General features: G+C 48.4%; 1 long non-coding RNA gene and 1 other non-coding gene across 16 annotated transcripts in view; both read left to right on the top strand.

The window, feature by feature from the left end:
- Positions 1 to 8874: 8874 nt before the first annotated feature.
- The window catches only part of LOC105469551 (uncharacterized), a 48798-nt gene continuing 41134 nt past the window's right edge, over positions 8875 to 16538 (top strand). For 3 of the 15 annotated variants that reach the window (XR_011615871.1, XR_011615868.1, XR_011615866.1), the window contains exon 1: positions 15451 to 16027. This is a non-coding gene — a long non-coding RNA (uncharacterized lncRNA). Of the gene's footprint in view, positions 9045 to 10313; positions 10656 to 15448; positions 16028 to 16538 lie in introns of those variants that run through there. The other 12 variants (XR_011615876.1, XR_011615878.1, XR_011615870.1 and 9 more) reach the window with 10 other exon arrangements.
- On the top strand, positions 10457 to 10641 carry LOC112424596 (U2 spliceosomal RNA). Its single transcript, XR_003015389.2, has one exon. It is a non-coding gene; the product is annotated as a U2 spliceosomal RNA (small nuclear RNA).

Genomic DNA, 16538 nt, shown 5'->3' with positions numbered 1-16538 from the left:
AAAAAGTTTAGAAATTATGGTTTAGGAGTCATGCCGCTGGAGGCTACAAGATTCTGACCCTCCCTAAACCGCTCCTAAGATCAGTGCTTGAGGTATTTTACAGACCCCGCACTTGATGGATCAGCTGGCACCACCCAGATCGATTAACTGGCTCATCTGATCTTGTGGCCCCCACCCAGGAACTTAATCAGCACAAGGAGACAGCTCCAATTCCCTATGATTTCATCCCTGACCAATCAGCACTCCTGGGTTCACTGGCTTCCCCCCACCCACCAAGTTGTCCTTAAAAAGTCTGCTCCCCAAATGCTCGAGTAGACTGATTTGGGTAATAATAAAACTCCAGTTTCCCACACAGCCAGCCCTGCGTGAACTACTCTTTCTTTTTTTTATCTTTTTTGAGATGGAGTTTCACTTTCGTTGCCTAGGCTGGAGTGCAATAGCAGGATATTGGCTCACTGCATCCTCCGCCTCTCAGGTTCAAGTGATTCTTCTGCCTCAGCCTCCCCAATAGCTGGGATTTTAGATGTGTGCCACCACACCTGGCTAATTTTTGGTATTTTTAGTAGAGACAGGATTTCACCATGTTGGCCAGGCTGGTCTCAAACTCCTGACCTTAGGTGATTCACCCGTCTCGGCCTCCCAAAGTGCTGGGATTACAGGTGTGAGCCACTGTGCCCAGCCAAATTACTCTTTCTCTATAGCAATTCCCCTGTTCTAATGAATCAGCTCTGTTTAGGCGGCAGGCAAGGCGAACCCATTGGGCATTACACTTGGACAGAGGTGACATCCCCCAGGTCGTGAGTGCAAAGAACTAATGCTGCAGCTGTCTTCCATGTATCTACCACTCACTGTAGAATGACCCCGAAGTTCTGCATTTCTTCTCTGTGTAGGTCAGGCACAAGAAGCTTCATCTCTTATCCCATGTCTGATTCCCGAAACCTTGCTCATTTTCCTACCGTCCTCCCTATTCCCAGCCTCCTTTCTTCTTTTGCTCTATCCTCCCCTAAGGACACTGATTACTTTCCTTTCTCTGTTGGTTCTCCCCACCCCTCATTCCATTGTGCCTTGTACCCATACTGCCCCATACCTCTCTTTATTGCTGTCATCTGTCCTGGTGGCCAGTCACTCTCATGCCAACACTTACTTATTCCTTGAAGGTTTTAGCTCCTGACTCACTTTCCAATATAACTTCTGTCACCAATTGACACCCAGTTCCCCAGTTCCTTGACCTAGGCCTTACCTACCCCAGCCACTCACTTCCCTGGTCTAAGTCTAGATCTTGTCATTGCTGATGCCATAACGCCATCCACCATCCACTTCCAGGGTCACACTCTCCAATCACCTTCTACCATCCCTCCCTCTGTTACTCTGTGGTACATGTTACTCCACTCCCCCACCCCCCATACCCTTTCGTGTTTCTTTACTCTTTAATTCTTACACTTCTTTTTTTCTTTTTGAGACAGAGTCTCAATCTGTCGCCCAGGCTGGAGTGCAGTGGCACGATCCTCTCACTGCAACCTCTGCCTCTCAGGTTCAAGCGATTCTCCTGCCTCAGCGTCCTGAGTAGCTGGGATTACAGGCATGCACCACTATGCCTGGATAATTTTTGTATTTTTAGTAGAGACACAGTTTCACTATGTTGGCCAGGCTGGTCTTGAACTCCTGACCTCATGATCCACCCGCTTCAGCCTCCCAAAGTGCTGGGATTAAGGCGTAAGCCACTGCGCTCAGCCTCTTGAAGACTCTTAAGTCATTTTTGGGAATCAATGAATTAACTACAGATTTCCCAGGATGATGAAACAGCAAGTCATTTCAAGATGCAAAAGAAGTAAGACCGCTAAGATCCCACAATGTATCTTGGATTTTGGGAAAGAGAAAAGCAGCCCCAGAAGTGGGTCTGGGATTCACAGCCAGGCTATACCCCATGTCCTGGCTAATAGCATCGACTGCTGCTACTTTAGCCAGTTACGGCTTTGGCCTTCCTCTACTCTTCCCTCCTTCTTGGTGAGATGTGTTAAGATGCTCAATCATAGAATTACCCCCACTTCCTGAGAGCATTCCAGAGGAAGGACTCCTCAAATCACCTAACACATGCCCAAATCCTATAATAAACCATCCCTGACACCCTCTTACTGATTCGCCCCACAGTTCCCCGTGGCACGCAAAACGTTCTCCCTCAAAGCTAACTCATGTCATGATAGTTGTGTTCCTGGTGGCCTTTGGCTAGATGGTGCTGACAGGTTAAAAGAGGGCCTACCAATAGATCTATACAGTCACTGCAAGACAGAACAAGTTTTATTCTGTTTAAAACGGGAAGAAAATGGTCGAGCGTGGTGGCTCACGCCTGTAATCCTAGAACTTTGGGAGGCAGAGGCAGGCAGAACACTTTATGTTAGGAGTTTGAGGCCAGCCTGGCCAACATGATGAAACCCTGTCTCTACTGGAAATGTTGCAGGATTTGGGAGGACAAGAGAGACCTCGGGTTGAAACAGGAGAATCTTTATTGAGTGCACTCAGGCCCAGGGAACTTAACATCCAAAAGACTGAGTCTGGAACAAAGACAGCACCTGACTTTTATACATACTTCACAAAAGGGGGTGGGCTAGCTTGAAGCAAGCTTACAGTGGCGTGAAAAGCAGGGATACAGAGGCAGGACAAAGACAGGATTGCACATGACTGTTGCCAAGCAACCCAGATGTTTGTTATCTAGGTTTGTCTGGGCATGGACTTATCCTATAACCTTCGCTATGGTGCCCAGGCAGCTGTAGTTCAGGCCTACTCAGGCTTCTCATGACCTTAATTGTACTTCTTAGATAAAATAGAATACTTGCAGTCACTAGTTACATGTAGGCGGAAACCTACCCAGGTGCCGAGGCAAGACACTGAGGGCACAACCTGTTCCAATAGAATAAAGAAAATAGTTAGAATAAGAAAAGTTATATTAGAAATAGGATATAGAGCCGGGTACGGTGGCTCACACCGATAATCCCAGCACTTTGGGAGGCTGAGGCAGGTGGATCACAAGGTCAGGAGATCAAGACCATCCTGGCTAACAGGGTGAAACCCCATCTCTACTAAAAATACAAAAACAAAAAATTAGCCGGGCATGGTGGCAGGCGCCTGTAGTCCCAGCACTCGGGAGGCTGAAGCAAGAGAACGGCGTGAATCCGGGAGGTGGAGCTTGCAACAAGCTGAGATTGCGCCACTGCACTCCAGCCTGGGTGACAGGGTGAGACTCCATTTCAACAACAACAAAAAAATAGGATATAGAGATGATTATATATGGATATCATCAATCATTAGTTTTTAGTATTAATCTCTGTATTATTATTATAACCAAGGATACAGCCAATACAGAGTCAGGAGCTGAAGGGACATTGTGAGAAGTGAACAGAAGACAAGAGTGAAAGTCCTCTGTCACGCCCTGATAAGGGCTGCTTGAGGACGCCTTGGTCTAGCGGTAGCGCCAGTGCCTGGGAAGGCACCTGTTACTTAGCAGACCAGGAAAGGGAGTTTCCCTTTCCTTGGGGGAGTTAGAGAACACTCTGCTCCACCAGCTCTTGTGGGAGGCCTGACATTAGCCAGGCGTGCCCATAGTTATCTGGAGGCTTAAATGTCTCCCTGTGGTGCTGTGCTTCAGTTGTCACGCTCCTTGTCCACTTTCATGTTCTGCCTGTACACCTGGTGCCTCTTTTAAGTTCCTAGAAGATAGCAGTAGCAGAATTAGTGAAAGTATTAAAATCTTTGATCTCTCTGATAAGTGCTTTAAAAAAACGCTGACATGGCCGGGCGCGGTGGCTCAAGCCTGTAATCCCAGCACTTTGGGAGGCCGAGACGGGCGGATCACAAGGTCAGGAGATCGAGACCATCCTGGCTAACACGGCGAAACCCCGTCTCTACTAAAAACACAAAAAATTAGCCGGGCGAGGTGGCGACGCCTGTGGTCCCAGCTACTCGGGAGGCTGAGGCAGGAGAATGGCGGGAACCCGGGAGGCGGAGCTTGCAGTGAGCTGAGATCTGGCCACTGCACTCCAGCCTGGGCGACAGAGCAAGACTCCGTCTCAAAAAAAAAAAAAAAAAAAAAAAAAAAAAAAAAAAAAACAAAACGCTGACATATGCTGTCCTCCCCCTCTGCTTCAACTACCACAAAGGGAAAGGCCCCCTGTCTAGTGGACACATAACTTGCTTGACCTTATCAATCACTTGGAATGACTCACTATCCTTACTCTGCCCCCTTGCCTTATATTCAATAAATAGCAGTGCGTCCAGGCATTCGGGGCCACTACCAGACTCCGTGCATTGGTGGTAGTGGCCCCCTGGGCCCAGCTGTCTTTCCTACTATCTCTTAGTCTCATGTCTTATTTTTCTACCAACTCTTGTCTCTGCACACGAAGAAAACAACCCGCAAGGCCCAGTAGGTCTGGACCCTACAGTTACAGAGAACAGGAATCTATAAACTCGTTCCATAAAACAAAGGAAAATTTGTTTTTCTTCTCCTTATGTTGAGGGAGTGCTGGGAGAGTCTCCAGAGCACATTAGATAATATTATCAAGACTTTTCCTGGGTCTGGGCTGTGCCTGTTGCTGCCTCTGGGACAAGTCAGCCTAATACACGGAAACTTATTTCTGTTTCCTTTTAATTTTATTTTTCTTTAATTTCCCACCTCAAAACCACAGAAATTAGCCAGGCATGGCGGTGCATGCCTGTAATCCCAGCTAGTTGGGAGGCTGAGGTGGGAGAATCACTTGAACCCGAGAGGCGGAGGCTGCAGTGAGTCAAGATGGCGCCACTGCACTTCAGCCTGAGCAACAGAGTGACACTCCATCTCAAAAAAAAAAAAAAAAAAAAAAAAAGGGTGGGGGGGCGGGGAGAAAAAGAAATAAACTTACTTATTTCATTGGAAGATCTGTAAAAGAACAAAAGTCATGAAATAGCAGTATGCACATCTAGAATTGCTCCAAAAAGAAACGAAAATGAATGGGGGCTTGGGGTGGGGAGAAGAATGGATTAGTCAGCTTAAACTTTGGGTCCAAGGGACCCTGGTGGTATAGTGGAGGTTAACTTTGCAATCACTGACTCAGGTGAGCCTCTTAGTGTTGAGAAGTGAAATCATCCTGTTTCCCTAATGTGTAGATCTTACATTTTCCAGACAGCTGATTCTCACTTTCTTCTTCAACCTCCAAAGAATCTCAGCTGACTACCTTGCTTTCTACAGGGGAATAGAAACAATCAGAGGAAACTTCCACAAGTTCCCAGGACACATCCACCCTCCATGTGTAGCCACCACCTCTACCTTTCCCTCTGGTGCTGTGGATGAGCCATCCATGCTCCTAGCAAAGGCCCACCTGCCACTTGGGCACAGGAACCCATCCATCCCTCCTTACCTCTGGCAACTCTCCCTCTCTCTCTCCTGCATCCTTCATATTCTCTGGGTTGTATTCTCTTCCAGCCCCCGCCCCCCACCCATCCCCAGCCCCAGCATGTAAAAAGTGCTGTTATTGTTTCCACTTTAAAATAAACCCTAAAAATAAATAAAATAAACCCTACCTTGACCTCACTTCACTCTATAGCTACCATCTCATTTCCCTTCTTTTAACAGGAAAACTCCTCCAAACACTTGTCTATATTTGTCCGTCATTCTCTCTCTTTCTCTTTTTCTCTCTGCCCCCCTTATTTTATTTTATTTATTTGAGACGGAGTCTCGCTGTGTCACCCAGGCTGGGGTGCAGTGACATAATCTCGGCTCACTGGAACCTCTACCTTTTGCATTAAAGCAATTCTACCGCCTCAACCACCTGAGTAGCTGGGATTACAGGTACCACCTCGCTGGGCTAATTTTTGTATTTGTAATTGAGATGGGGTTTCACCATGGCAGCCAGGCTGGTCTCAAACTCATGACCTCAAGTGATCTGCCCACCTCTGTCTCTCAAAGTGCTGGGATTAGAGGCGTGAGCCACCACGCCTGGCCTATTTTTTAATTTTTTTGAGACAGAGTCTGCCTCTGTCGTCCAGGCTGGAGTGCAGTGATGCCATCTCGGCTCACTGCCACCTCTGCCTCCCAGGTTCAAGCGACTCTCCTGCCTCAGCCTCCCTAGTAGCTGGGATTACAGCCATGCACCACCACACCTGGCTAATTTTTGTATTTTTAGTAGAGACGGGGTTTCACCATGTTGGCCAGGGTGGTCTCAAACTCCTGACCTCAGGTGATCTGCCCGCCTCGGCCTCCCAAAGTGCTGGGATTACAGGCATGAGCTGCTGTGCCCAGCCTCAATTATTTTAATCTTTGAATAACTTCAGATTTGCAGAAAAGTTAGAAGACTTACATGGAGAACTTCTCTACCCTCTTCCCCATCCCCGCAAGGTACACAGTTGGCAAAACAAGAAGTCTGAGGTTCAGTGACACACTTCTTAACTCACAAGTTCGTGCTCTTTCTTCTCTCTCTCTCTCTGTCACCTCTCCCTCCCTCCCTCCCTCTTCGTCCCCTTGATGGCCACATTTACTTTATAATTTTCTCTCTCTCTTTCTCTGTCTCACTCTCTTACACAACACACACACTTATAGGAAGACACCTATATACATTTTTTTCCCGAACCATTGGTAAGTAATTTGCACACAGGATGTCCCTTCACCCCCAAGTCCACCAATACTTCAGTGTATTTCCTGAGAAGACAGACTTTCTAGATGTTTCACATGAATTCCATACTGGAATCTACAGTCGGAGTTCAGATTTCACCAGTTGTCCCAATAAAGTCCTTTAGATTTTTCTGGCCCAGGATCACTTGTCACTTTTGGTTGTCAGGTCTCTTTAAGTCTCCTTCAGTCTTATGTGTTGTCAGCCTTTTTTTTTTTTTGAGACAGAGTCTCACCCTGTTCCCCAGGCTGGAGTGCAGTGGTGCTATCTTGGCTCACTACAACCTCCACCTCCCGGGTTCAAGCAATTCTCCTGCCTCAGCCTCCCAAGTAGCTGGGATTACAGGTGCCTGCCACCACACCAGACTAATTTTTGTATTTTTAGTAGAGACAGGGTTTCACCATGTTGGTCAGGCTGGTCTTGAACTCCTGACCTCAAATGATCTGCCCGCCTCGGCTTGAACAAAGTGCTGAAATTACAGGCGTGAGCCACTGCGCCTGGCAGACTTTTTTTTTTTTTTTTTTTTTTTGAGACGGAGTTTTGCTTTTGTCTCCCAGGCTGGAGTGCAATGGTGTGACCTCGGCTCACCACAACCTCCGCCTCCGGGGTTCAAGGGATTCTCCTGCCTCAGCCTCCTGGGTAGCTGGGGTTACAGGCATACGCCACCACGCCCAGCTAATATTTGTATTTTTTAGTAGAGACAGGGTTTCTCCATTTTGGTCAGGCTGGTCTTGAACTCCCGACGTCAGGTGATCCGCCAGCTTCAACCTCCCAAAGTGCTGGGATTACAGGCGTGAGCCACCGTGCCTGGACTTTTTTTTTTTTAAATAATATTTTGTTTGTTTGTTTTCCTTATGAAGTCGGGGGTTAGCCATGTTGCCCAGACTGCTCTCGAACTCCTGGACTCAAGCAATCTACCCGCCTCGGCCTCCCAAAGTGCTGAGTGATGGGATTACAGGCGTGAGCCACCCCTCCCGGCCGACATTGACGTTCACGGAGGAGCCCAGGACGGTATTCTGTAGAATGAGCCTCATTTGGGGTCTTGTTCTCTTTTTTTTTTTTTTCGTAGACACTGTTCAATGAGTCAAAACTTTTTTTTTTTTTTTTTTAAAGAGTAAGTATGTGTCTACCAAGAGCTTGTTACTAAGCTAGGTCATTTAGCAATTTAGCACGGACAGAACAGTGTTGTTTCCTGCTTACTAGTGGGAGAGACAGACAAGTGAGCAAATTGATAAACAAGAAGGCTGTTTCTTGTTCTCTTTTGAACCCGCTCCAGTAAGTCTCTTGCTCCCGGCTTTTGTCAAGGTTCCTAAATCCAAAGGCCGCTTCTCAAGCCCCAACTTCCTTTACTCATGGACTGCTTCCCACGCAGTTGAGCGTTCCCTGGTTCCGGACAAACCTTTTGGGCTTGGTTTCCAGAACACCTTGCTCTCCTGGTTTTCCTTCTGCCTGTTCTCCCTGGACTTTGGAGCGCCCAAGGCTCATTCCTTGGCCCTCTGCTGCCTGCTGGCTACACACTCTTCCTCCTTCCGGGGAGCTCCTCCATACTCATGGTCCCCAAAGAGTCCCAGCTCGGAGTCCAGAATGGCACATCCAGCGGCCTGGCTGACACCTCCGCTTGGCCGTCTGGCTTGCCGCCTCTCGCTCGTCCTCTCCAAAACTGATCTCCAAACAGGACATCCCGCTCCCTCCCGCAGTCCATCCCCTCAACCCTCCAACCCCGAACCGACAAACCTAGTCCTCCGCCAACTCTGAATAAGGCAGTAGCTCTGGCCAAACCCTTGGAGTCACCCTCCACTCCTTTCTCTCACCCCTCATCCCAACTGTCCGCAAAGGCCATCAGCTCGGCTTTTAAAGTACACCCAGAATCTGGCCACTTCTCAGCCCCCGCACTGCCCCCATCCTGGCCCAAGCCCTCAGGCTCTCTTTCCTGGGAGGATGCTATGGTCTCCTCGCCCGTCTTCCGGTTTCTCGGCCCTGGCCCCCTGTGGCTTGTCTGAGCTCTCGCGTTCACAGGGAAATAGTGGTCGCTCTCACCATGCTATATCGCCCTCCCTGGGCTCGCCCCCTCCACGGGTGGGAAGCACACGAGGCCCCGCCCGATTCGACGCCCTCTGGGGTCACCTCCCAGCCCCTGCCCCGCGCCGCCCCAGCGACTCGGTCCTCCGGGCCCACCCCAGGGCGTCGAAACTGGTGGTTTCCTCGGCGGTTCCACGCCCCTCGCCTCCTTCCCGGGCAGAAGCAGCTTCGCAGCGCCACTCAGGGAGCAGAGATTACCAGGGCCCGTTTCCCAAGGCTCCGCCCAGCCCTCGAACCTGTGGGAGCGAGCGTTCCCTCCCACGGGGCTGCGCCCTGGCCTCAACGAAAACTCGTGGGTCCAGACGGTTGAGAAATGGCTAGAGGGACAGAGAGGTAAGTGCCCGTCTCGGTGTGGTCAACTATACAAAATATGTAATTACATGTCTATAACACATTTAATAAAGTAAGCCCAGGCCGGGTAAAGTGGCTCAGGCCTGTAATCCCAGCACTTTGGGAGGCCTAGGCGGGCGGATCAGGAGGTCAGGAGTTGGAGACTGTTAGGCAGGAACCCGGACCCGACATGGCGGCGCCACTGGGCGTAGGAGGCTCTTTGTTCCAGCCGGCCCTTTGTTTCCAGACTTCCTTCCCTCTTTGAACACACCCTCAGACTTACATACATCAGAGGTTCCAGCTGGGCAGTCACATTCCCCCATGACCTGCAGCTCACCTGCATTCCACAAGTTCCTAAATAGCAGTTCCGGTTGACAGTTTCCAAAGACCCCTTCCTCATGACCCTTACTCAACTCCTGTCCTAGTAGTTTCAAGACGCCCCAGGCCCTGTTTGCACAACCAGCTTCCCTACCTCTCAGGCTATCAGAAGCCCCTACCCTCCTCCCTCAGCGCGACTTCCTCGGCCCACACCTTTGGACCAAGGAACCTCGCCCGCAAGCCCTAATAAAAGGGTATTCTCACTGCTGTTTGCCTTGTGTCTTTGTTCCCCGTTCGGCTCCAGCCTCTGTAAAGTTTACCTTTACAGAGACCAGTCTGGCCAACATAGTGAAACCTCGTCTCTACTAAAAATACAAAAATTTAGCCTGATGTGCCGGTGTGCGCCTGTAATCCCACCTACTTGGCAGGCTGAAGCAAGAGAATCAGGTGAACCCGGGAAGCCGAGGCTGCAGTGAGCCGAGATGGCGCCACTGCACTCCAGCCCCGGCAACAGTGCGAGAATTCCTCTTAAATAAATAAATAAAGCAAGTCCACCGAGATTATGTTAGATGGTGGTAACGGGTGTTCACCGAACAATTCTTTCAACGTATGTGTGAAAAAACGTTTAAAGAAATGTTGGATGCTAGCTAGGTCAGGACTGAAAAAGAGAGGAGACAGAGAGAAAAAAAGATGTTGGAAAGAAAAGCCTCATACAACTCTTCAAGTCCATTTCGTTGTGGGCTTTTCCTCTTGAAGGGCAATGAAGCTGAAGGAGCTTCTCAGCGATTCTGGTGATTCACAAGCACTCTCCTGTTCCATGGCTGGCCAGCCTACAGGGAGGAGGGCGCTCAGCGCTTGAGGGGCGGGGCATGCAAATTTAAAATGGCTGTTTCGCTGGGGAGCTTTGGGAACAAAAAGAGAAAGTGAATATCCCCCCAAAGTTGTAACAGTATTACTTATGCAGTGTCACAAATTATAACAAGGAACATCATGTGAACCTAGGGAAGAGAGTGCTTCTTTATTTGAGGCTGATTTTTCTTACCGTGAGCTCAGGATGAGTGGGAGAAGGACTGCTGTGGCCAAAGAAAGTAGGCAGTATTGCTTTTGGGCTTTTTGACTAAGATCAATGTGTTCTTGTCAGTTGGATATTTGTTATACGTTCTCTATCCCAGAACAACATGTTAAGTGGGTTTTTGGAGCGGAGAAGTGGCATAGGAGCTTGCTCCGTCCGTTCTACGAATCGACCTGCTGTTGCAATATTTTCAAGAACGGTGCACCGCTTTCCATAAAATATAGGTGAGTTTATGTTGGTTTGGTTGTTTTTCGAGATTTTTCTTTTTTTACGTGGGTGTGGTGTGATGGCTGAAGCTCTTTTGTTTTCAATTGGATTGAGGGTAAATGAGCAAGCACTTGGAAGTATATTTTTACGTTCCGAGTTTTGATAAAGTAAGAACCGCTTGTTGCCAACCTGATGTGCCAAGAGGTGGACTGCTGATTTCTGGACTCGACAGATAAAACACGAAGCAAGCAGGATAATCAGTCATAAGCCAACGCCGGATGCGATTTGGTTTATTTAGTCTTACCCCTTGACTTACCCCTTGAAAAAAGTGCAGTTACTTTTTTCTCGGTTTTCATATTATTGCCTCCCAACTGCTCTTTATTTTTTCTTTTTCTTTTTCTTTTTTTTTTTTTTTTTTTTGATACCGAGTCTCACTATGTTGCCCAGGCTGAAGTGGCCTCATCTCGGCCCACTGCAACCTCCGCCTCCTGGGTTCAAGCGATCCTCCCGCCTCAGCCGCCCTAGTAGCTGGGACTACAGGCTTGCGCTACCACGCCTGGCTAATTTTTGTATTTTTAGGACAGACAGTTTCACCATGTTGGCCAGGTTTGTCTCCTGAACTCAAGTGATCCGCCCGCCTTGGCCTCCCAAAATGCTAGGGTTACAGGCCTGAGCCACTGCGCCCAACCTTTACACTTTTTAATTCATCCCGTCAGGGAGCTGAAGCCTCTTACTCAGGAATCCGCGCCTGGTCCCTGCGAATAAGAAGGGTTGTTTGACTAGGAGGCCTCGTCCGAGGCATCTCGCAGTTAGCCAGGAGTGGGGAGAACTTTTTTCTCGTGGTTTGCATAGGAGCTTAACTGCAGTAGAATAAAACATCAGTTACATTTCTAAGGTCTTGACTCCAAACCTTGGCTCCTAGACAGCATCCCAGCACCCATGCAGGGCTTGGGGGAGCTCACTGCCCTAAAGGGAGGGACATAATCCTGGCTGGCTTGGCCACCTGATCTTAGAGCTCTACGACCTTGAGGGAATATAGGTGGTAGCCGGGTAGTGAATATAGCAGGCCTTTGAGTGAGACCCGGTGCTGTGCTGGGTTTGGGTCTGAACCAGCACAGGGTTGCTTAGGCATCTCAGCACAGAGAGAGACTCCATTTATTTGGGAGAAAGTAAGGGAAAAGAACAAGAGTCTCTGCCTGGTAATCCAGAGAATTCTTCCGGATCTCATCCAAGACCACCAGGGTAGTACCTCTACTGTAAGAATCACGGCATGATTGGGCTTGGGGCACACATATCCTGGAATACCCAGAAAGCCTTCCCAAGAAGAACACACAGAAACAAGACTGTGAAAAATACAATAAATGCCTAATTCTTCCATGTGCACATAAAACAAACATCCACAAGCCTCAAGATCATCCAAGAAAACACGATCTCACCAAACCATGTTTGGTGAGGCACCAGGGACCAATTCCAGAGAAACTGAGACGTGGCATTTCAGACAGAGAATTCAAAATAGCAATTTTGAGGAAATTTAAAGAAACTGGAGAAAATGGCCAGGCGTGGTGGCTCACACCTGTAATCCCAGCACTTTGGAAGGCCGAGGCAGGCAGATCACCTGAGGTTAGGAGTTCGAGACCAGTCTGACCAACATGGAGAAACCGTCTCTACAAAAAATACAAAATTAGCCTAGCATGATGGCACATGCCTGTAATCCCAGCTACTCGGGAGGCTGAGGCAGGAGAATTGCTTGAACCTGGGAAGAGGAGGCTGTGGTGAGCTGAGATCATGCCATTGCACTCCAGCCTGGGCAACGAGAGAAACTCTGTCAGAAGGAAGGAAGGAAGGAAGGGAGGGAGGGAGGGAGGGAAGGAGAAAAGGAAAGGAAAGGAAAGGAAAAAAAGAAATTGGAAATGCAGAATTCTATCAGGTGCATTTACCAGAGATTGAAATCATTCTGGCTGGACGCAGTGGCTCACACCTGTAATCCTGGCACTTTGGGGGGTAGAGGCAGGATAATTGCTTGAGTCCAATGGTTCAAGACCAACCTAGGCAACATGGTGAAATTTCGCCTTTACAAAAATAAAAAAATTAGCTGGGCATGGTGGCAGACACCTGTAGTTCCAGCTACTCGGTAGGCTGAGACGTGAGAATCGCTTAAACCAGGAAGACGGAGGTTGCAGTAAGCGGAGATCGTGCCATTGCATTCCAGACTGGGTGACAGACAGACTTTGTCTCAAAAAAAAAAAAAAAAAAAAAAAAGGACAGGAAGAAGTCAAATTATCCTTGTTTGAAGGTGATGTAATCTTATATTTGGAAAAACCTAAAGACTCCACCAAAATTAGATGATTAGGACTTTGTAATTTACTTGTCTCAACTTATGACAGGAGGGATCGGCCCAGACAGACAGTATAATGAGGAACAGTTTCTGGTGGAAATACACAAGGCAGATGTACATGTGAACAAGTGAGCATCCCCAGTTGTCCCATCTCCCATCTAGAGGACTTAAATCCTATAAACTGGGTTTAGTCTTAACCCTAAGACTTGCTCTTGCCAGACCTGCAACCATTCTGAACAATGACAGCCAAAGGAGGTCATACCTACAAAGGTCTTTCCTGAAGGGGAGTATAAATTCCTTCTGTGTCTAACAGTGCTTATCACCGCTTGGCTATAGTTGAGGACAATAGCTCGATAGCTCCGTGGAGTGAATCATCCTGAGATCCTAGCCCCACCCTACAGCCATTAAATTAGAATCTTTGGGACAGGGCCTAAGGCTGTTGTACTTCACAGCTTCCGGGGTATTTCCCTGGGACCAAAAGCACCTCTTAGAAATGTCCAGTGAAGACAGTAGTGAGCTTGGTCTGGAACAACGAATTTTCCCCGGAAGTGAAAGTGTTCAACAGGAGACACTCAGTAACCAGTGTGTGTAAACGAGAGAGTAGCAAATCCCTTGGTTTTGTCACTGACAAGAGGCCACCCAGTCCAGTGGGGAGGCTTTTCCACCCAAATTGGAATATGTGCACAGCAAGTCCGACAGCTTCTGTGCTGTTCCCACTCTGCAGAACTAGATGGACCCCACCCCCAATACTGACCGAAAATTTATTTTGGAAATTCAGGCTGATGATACCACACAGGGACCGAGAAGGTGTGAAAGGTTTATAACTAACAAAATGAGGTGCTCTGGGAATCAGAGGGGCTCCCAGGCAGGTCGGAAAATGACTTGAGAGCGAGGAGACTGGGTTGGTGTTTTGATGGGGGTTTGGGAAGGGGCAGGATGGAGGGCTCTGGGAGCGGGGGCTGGTGCTGCCTGCTGGGTGCCAATGGGGGGAGCACCCGAGTTTTGTCATGAGCTTGTTATCTCCACTCATAGAATGGGAGCCTCTTGTCATGTCCACTCAGATTGTCGGAACCTATTAATACACTTGGCTCTAAGAGGAGGAGGGCTGTGAAGGAACGCTAATGCCTACAGCGCCTTGGTCATTTAGGCTGAGGTTAAGTGCGGGACTTGCACTGTCAGTTACCGTTATTTCGCATTACATCAGCAAAGGAGATCTCTAAACGCTGTCTGCTGACAAGGTGGAATGGGAGGTTCTTTCATTACCTCCACGCGTTTGCATTGGATCGTCGGGGCCTGTTAGCACACTTGTGTGTATGTAAGTCAGCAGCGTGTACTTTGGAGAGTGTAGCTGCTTTAGATTTCACTTGGTTTAGTCACATGCGGTGTGACGATCATTGGATTAAAGGTTACCGCACCTACATCAGTATCCGTGTTCTGACTGGTCTCTGCTATTACTTGGCACACTCGGATGCGATATTCGGATCGTTATGTTTAAGTTTAGCGCCCCTACTTTACCAAGCGGGACGGTTTTTTTCATTTACGTGTCTATCCGAGGCAGTATAAACATCTTTCAGTTCAAGTTTACCGCGTGTGTTTCACTATCCAGAGTCGGACTGCTTTTCGATTTACGTGGCTTTGTGGGATGCGGTATGAAGATCGTTGCATTCAAGTTTGCTTTAAAGATAGTAATATGGGACTGGGTGCCGTGCCTCAGGCTTGTAATCCCAGCACTTTGGGAGGCCGAGGTGGGTAGATCACCTGAGGTCAGGAGTTGGAGACCAGCCTGGCTAACATGTTGAAACCCTGTCTCTACTAAAAACAAACAAACAAACAAAAAAACAAAAATTAGCCAGGCGTGGTGGCGCGCTCCTGTAATCCCAGCTACTCGGGAGACTGAGGCAGGAGAATTACTTGAACCCGGCAGGCGAAGTTGTGGTGAGCCGAGATCGCTCCATTGCACTCCAGCCTCGGCAACAAGAGCGAAAACTCTTAGTGTTTATTTCCTGTTTCTTTAACTCTTCCAGGGGCCCCTTTCCCAAGGCTCCGCCCAGCCCTGGAACCAGTCAGAGCATGTGCTCCCCCTGGGCCTGCACCCTGGCCTCCTCGAAAACTTGCCGGACCAGACAGTTGAGAAAGGGCTAGAGGGAGGAGACCTGAGTACCTGTCTCCATGTGCGCAGCTATAGAAAATATGTAATTACGTGTCTGTAACACATAATAAAGCAAGTACAGCAAGATGACTTTAGGTGATGGGCATACGGGTGTTCACCAAACAATTCTCTCAACGTATGTGTGAATAAAAGTTTAAAGAAATGTCGGATGCCGGCTAGGTGAGGACGAGAGGGGGAGGAGGAGGGAGAGGGAGGTGAAGGGAAGAAGGCGGGAGGGAGAGGGGAGGGGAGGAGGGAGGGGGAGGAAAGAATAGCCTCATAGAGTTCTTCGTGTCTTTTTCGTTCTGGGTTTTTCCTCCTGAAGGGCAATGAAGCCGAAGGAGCTTTCCCAAGATTCCAGTGATTTACAGGCTCTTTTCTGTTCAGCGGTTGGCAGGCAGGGCACGGCGCGTCTGGGGCGGGGCATGCAAATTTTAAATGGCTGTTTCTCTCGGGACTTATGGGAGCAAAAAAGGAAAATGAATATCCTCCGAAACAGTAACAATATTACTTAGGCAAGTTTTAAAATTTGGATAAAGATACACAGTTTCAACGTAGGAGAGAGAGTTATTGAGGGTGATATCTGTCACCCTGAGCTGAGGATGTGTGGAGAAGGGGTGCAGTGGACGATAGGTGTCCTATTTTGAGGTTTAGTTGAGTCTTACAGTTTTTTTAAACCTTTATTCGGTGATTAGGGTGTGTTTTAATGTTCGTTTATGGTTTCTTTATATGAGTGTTTTTCTGTTTTTTCATTTCCTACGCTGTCCGCCCGTTACAAAAGGAAGATTATCAGCGTATTTTCTTGTGACCATCAGCAGCGGGAGGTTTTCAACGTGTGATCTTCACAAAAGCGACGGTGTCGTAGCGTTTACGTTGCAGCATCTCAGAAGACGTTACCTCGCCGCGTAAGTCCGGTCGTCACGGCCTGTTAGCACCCTAGTATTTATTTAAGTTCACCGTGTGTTCCTTACTTTTAAGCGTTTACATCGGTTCTTTTGGGCCCGCGCCGCTATTTTTACATTGGCCGCCCGTGCTTTACGTTTGCACGATTACGTCGGATCATTGGCGTCTGTTAGTGCCGTCGTTTTTACATTGGCCGCCCGTGCTTTACGTTTGCACGTTTACGTCGGATCATTGGCGTCTATTAGCGCCGCTGTTTTTACATTGGCCGCCGGTGCTTTACGTTTGCACGTTTACGTCGGATCATTGACGATTAGCACCGTTGTTTTTAAGCTGGCCGCGCGTGCTTGGGAGAGCTTAGTTGCTTTCGGTTTCACTTGGTTGCGGCGTGACGATCATTGAGTTAAAGATTACTGCACTCACATCGGTCTCCATCAGTCTCCGTAATCTGACTGCTCTTTGTTATTACTTGGTTTACTCACATACAATATGCGGATTGTTCTGTTTAAGTTCAGC

Source organism: Macaca nemestrina, chromosome 17 (genome assembly GCF_043159975.1).
Source record: "Macaca nemestrina isolate mMacNem1 chromosome 17, mMacNem.hap1, whole genome shotgun sequence".
Taxonomy (NCBI): Eukaryota; Metazoa; Chordata; class Mammalia; order Primates; family Cercopithecidae; genus Macaca; species Macaca nemestrina.
This window is presented reverse-complemented; position numbering and strand designations above follow the sequence as displayed.